General features: G+C 40.4%; 1 protein-coding gene across 4 annotated transcripts in view; it reads right to left on the bottom strand.

Annotated features, from left to right (window-relative positions):
• GNPDA2 (glucosamine-6-phosphate deaminase 2) overlaps nt 1-2,406 on the bottom strand; it is a 24,412-nt gene extending 22,006 nt beyond the window's left edge. For 2 of the 4 annotated variants that reach the window (XM_021701559.2, XM_021701561.2), the window contains exon 1: nt 2,350-2,406. The gene's annotated coding sequence lies outside the window, so the exon portion shown is untranslated. Of the gene's footprint in view, nt 1-919; nt 949-2,349 lie in introns of all 4 variants that reach the window. The other 2 variants (XM_021701560.2, XM_021701563.2) reach the window with 2 other exon arrangements.
• Between the last annotated feature and the right edge of the window lie 2,603 nt (nt 2,407-5,009).

Below are 5,009 nucleotides of genomic sequence, written 5' to 3'. Positions count from 1 at the left end.
GTAAGAGAAAAAAAAAATCAACTCAAATCCTACACTCATAAATAAAAACTATTATTAGGCATACAGCATTCCAGATGTCTATCTAACGTGCACACATATAAATAGAATGTATAGAAATAATTTTCAACAATGAGATTCATACTAGACATGCTGTTTTTAATAAAAAGCATAATATTTAATTCTTCCTGAATTTAAAAAAAGAAAAAGTGAACTAAAACTGCTGATCTCTGAAAAAAAAAAAAATTCTTCATAAAAAGCAATTTTAGTTCCTAAAAGAGTAATCTAAGGTTAAGACAAAATATTGAGATCAGAGTCATTTAAAAACTATGATTCCATTTTAGACAATGTGGATTGACCTACTACCATGACTCACAACCCCTGATTTCTGTAAAATGTATTATTTTTATATTGACAAGATTTGTAACATTTACACTGTATCCTATAACCATAATTCCCAGATTTTAATTCTTAGTTTCATATTTAAATGGATCTGTCACCCACACCAATCCTTTTACAAATGGCTTCAGCAGTCCTGAGTTTCTATACACTTTACATACAAAAATAAGTCAAATTCTTGAAATTAATGGGAATAGTAGGTCTTATTACAATGAATATATGAAACCTAAATGATATCCTTAAAAACATAAAGATTTAGAATTCTGGCATAACAAGAAATTATGATCACCGTGATTTAAAATTCTGGCACAGTAACGAGAGACAAATAGCATTTACAGACAATAATCTACATAGGAAGTCATAAATTCACTCCAACACAAATGGACTTGGCCTCTATTTAAATTCATTAATGATCTAATGCCAGAAACAATTTCAAAGTTACACCAAGAATCAGAAACATTTCCTGGCCATAAAGAGATATACTTAACTTCTAATAAGTATGGCCATCAAGAGATATACTTACTTCTAACAAGAATATTCAGCAAACTGATTCTTGATAAAAAGAAAAAAGAATTGTAAGGTAAGGAGGAAGAGCATTAGAATTTCCAAGTATCTTGTGTTCTGGGCACACTATCTCTTTTTCTCAATTCAACACACTTATGAGGGCCTATTAAATTCAAGCACTAAGTTGTGTAATCACAAAAATGATTAAGATAGGGGCCCTACTATTAAGGGCTTAGAATCGCTGAATAGTCTCTGGGGTAAAAATTATCATCCTCATTTTTCAGATATAGAAAACTGTAACTCAGAAATTTATTGCTAAAGTTATAAAGCTATTAATGGTAGAGGGTCTATCTGACTGAAAGACCCATGCTCCAGATGTGCCTTAAAAGAAGCACTTAGGAGGCCTGCTAAAAATATGGATTCCCAGGCCCCTCTCACCGGACATAAGTGTTTCAACAGATGTGAAATGGGATCCATGGAATCTGCACTTTTAGAAATATCATAGATGATAATTACAATCAGGTTAAATTTTGAAAAGAACACCACAGGAAGAGACTTCATTGCAAAGAAGTTCAAGTTAAGTCTCTCAGATCAGGTACAGGCAAGTTTTGTTTGTTTTAAATTCAGAGTACTCAGACTTCATTACACAAGTCTCAAATGAATCATTCCACGCAGAGGAAAGCAAAATGTTTTGGTCACATTTATTCAGATTAAAAAATGTGTTTTTGCCAATCCTCATAGATCCAAACTGGTGTGGCTCTGGGCAATTCTCTGGCATCACAACCACATAGCGCTCAAAAAATGACACAGCACCCCCCCCCCCCCATTCCCTCACCTTCCTCTGGTGCTGATTCATTCTGAATGTGCATTAACTTGGAGAATGCGCTGCTGAATACAAATCTCAGGACTCTGGAGCAGGATGAGAACTTGCACAAGACTTAGGTTGCACAGTTAGTCTAGGAGCTACACTAGCACCTGAACTTCAGAATTCCTGCTCTGAGCTTTTTTTCTACACCTGACCTGAAAATGTCTCTGAAGTGCAGGGCAGGGGAGCCCCATCCCTATGTGGGGCGAGAAGCAGCAGAGAAGGCTGTGGTCCCTACCTAGAAGGCAAACGCCAGGGCTGCAAACCCACCTTAGCTGCGTGGCTGCTGAGCCCAATCACTCCGCAAACTATAACGAATACAAATGAGGGTGACTGAAACTGATTTTTAACAAGTGTCAGGAGAAAGCCGCCAAAAGAGAGGAAGGGATAGGAACCTGCTCCCGGAGGCCCAGTTTCGAAGGGCACCAGCAGCCACGCGTCATCCTTAGCCCCGCCTCGAAGCTCCTGGGACCCCAATCTGTCCTGGCCGCACGTCCCCGTTTCGGCACAAAGCCCACCCCAGGGGGCAATGACCAACCTGTTCCCCGCCTGACTCCCCTTCTTGGTCCCCAGCCCGGACTCACCTGCCGACCCACCCGCACTTCCGATGTTGGAACAGCGGAAACAACCAGCACCCAGCAACCCGGAGCCGGCGTGTGGAGCGCAAAGCCCAAAGACCCGGATGTAAACCCAGGGCGCCGAAGGGACCGCGGCGCAGCCCGCGGGTACTGCGCATGCGCATACCTCTAGCTCTATAGTGATGAGCTGTGCGGAGGTTCTTAAGAATTCCGAGAGACAGGAACCCTTTCCTGCACGGGAGTTTCCAGTTCCTGGGCCATCACCTTCCCGCCAGTCTTTTTATCAACTCTCAGAAGTTGAATTGAGGTAGATTCTTTGGGTTTATGAAATTTAGTATGTAGGACTGCTGTGCTCATACATAAGCATTACTTAAATTGTTGCTTATAATAGCAATATGAATTCATCTTTATCTCTAAGCTTTTGAATGTTTACTAAGTGCCTTTTATCAATAAGCTCATCAAAGTTAAGTTTGTTACATGCTGCAGAAAAGCAAAGTGTATACCCTGGGAAGCCTTGGAGGGGCTCACTAGGAATAAACCTAGAAGGACACTAGGGCAGAATTCTTCCTCTACCCTTCACCGTCTTCCAGCTGGCCTAAGAATTCAATTTTCATGACCTAGATTAACAGGAGGAAAAGACACAAAGTTTTATTATCCATGCATGGAGGACCAATAATATATTGAGACACAAAGAAATGACCAAGTCAGGCAGCTTTTATACATTTTAGACAAACACAATAAATTTGTGAGGAATTTAACTGTAAGGAAAACGGGCATTTGGGAGTTTACCAAGGGGAATTTAGGCTGAGGTTGTAGATTAGTAAAAATGTAACAAGTTTTATTTCTACAGCTTTCTCAAATTTAAAGTCTCTATTTCTGGTGATAAGAGTGTCTTTTTTTTTTTTTTTTTTTCTTGAAAGAGAGCTTGATCACCAGCAAGAGGGGGAGGGAGGGGCAGAGGGAGAGGGAGAGAATCCCAAGCTGATTGGTGCTGGGCTCAGAGCCCTTGGCAGGACTCCATCTCAGGACCTGGAGATCATGACCTGGACGGAGATTAAGAGTAGGAGGCTTAACCCACTGAGCCACCCAAGCACCCCTGGAGTGTCTTTTCTTAGTGCAGGGAGGGTATTTTTCATTGAGGTTGGTTTCCTGCTTTTGGGGTGACAGGAGGGTCTCAGTATCCTTGCACAGGTTTTTCCTCAATTAGCTTCAATTCAAAATAATTAATATGCCATTATGATACATTTCAGGGCAGCTTGTCCTGGGCTCAGGATTTTAATAGGATATGGACTTGTGCTGAACGATTCTAAGAAGAGGTAGAGGAAGCAGAATTAGCTATGAACTGTATCACAGTTCTTTGTTCAGGATGGGGAAGGAAGGAAGCAGGGATAGGGAAGTTATTGTTAAAACAGCAGTCACTCAAAAGAAGGGTCGTGTGGTCTCACTAATGTTCCCATCAGAAACACTGTTTAGGGTTCTATTAGGAACAATACTGTCTACCAGCATGAGGTGACAAGCGGACTCAAAGGAACTGTTTCATTGAACATGACAAGGTTAAGATAAATGAAAAATGCTATGTCCTTAAACTCTTTATCTGAAGTTCTGCACAGGGGTTGTAAATCCTTTCTCAGGGTCAAATTCTGAAATTCTTCAGGCAAGAGTGGGATGTTCCATTTTCAATGATAAGACTTCAAAGTTTCTCCTGAACTGATTAGAGGACAAGATTTCTTAGAACTATAGGCTTGAGTTCATTTTACAAAAGCAATTTTTAACACCTTCCCAGTATAACTTACCATCTAACAAAAATCTATTATACATCTACTGTGGTCAAAAAGACCAACTAATAAAAAAAAGAGCTTTGCAGGGAATATTATTGGAGCATAGAAGGATATTTGTGTAATGTATTCTTTCCCAATGTTTTTACTTCTTTATGTGTTTCTGACACTAGAAATGTAAGTTCTGCCCCTACTGTAGGTACTTACTATGATTAATCTGCCTTGATTCCCCTATATCAGATCTTGTCTTCCTTTTCTCTCAAGTTTATGTTTCTCACCTCTTGCAACCCATATGCCATTCTCTTTGTACCAAGATTAAAGTAAGGGGTTACTACCATTAAAGAAAAATACCTGGGGTGCCTGGGTGGCTTAGTTGGCTAAGCGTCTGCCTTCGGCTCAGGTCATGATCCAGAGTCCTGGGATCGAGCCCGGAATCGGGCTCCCTGGTCAGCGGGGAGTCTGCTTCTCCCTCTCCCTCTCCTCCTGCTTGTGCTCTCTCTTTCTCTCTCTCAAATAAATAAAACCTTTAAAAATATAAAAATACCCAATACTAATCAGGAAAATTGTTTTTGACAAAGGCAGGGGCATTTGAGTTATTCATTTGTCCATTCAAAAAATACTTGCCAAGATCATATTATGTGCCAGACAGGAGTAAAACAGATACACAATCCTTGCTCCCAATAAAGTAAGTCTTGTGGGCATATAGAAATCACCCAGCAAATCCTAAAAAGGCCAAGTATTCTCAGTCATGAGACTCTAATTAAGGTTGTCCTTTATATTTGGAGATGGCTTGAGCAAGAAAGGACCTGTGTCTTGTTCTCCAAATGAAGCCCCAAGGAATGGCAGGATTAACAGAAGGGTCCCCTAAACCAAGGCTTTGGATGGAGAGTT

This window comes from Neomonachus schauinslandi, chromosome 2 (assembly GCF_002201575.2).
Source record: "Neomonachus schauinslandi chromosome 2, ASM220157v2, whole genome shotgun sequence".
In the NCBI taxonomy this organism is placed as follows: domain Eukaryota; kingdom Metazoa; phylum Chordata; class Mammalia; order Carnivora; family Phocidae; genus Neomonachus; species Neomonachus schauinslandi.
This window is presented reverse-complemented; position numbering and strand designations above follow the sequence as displayed.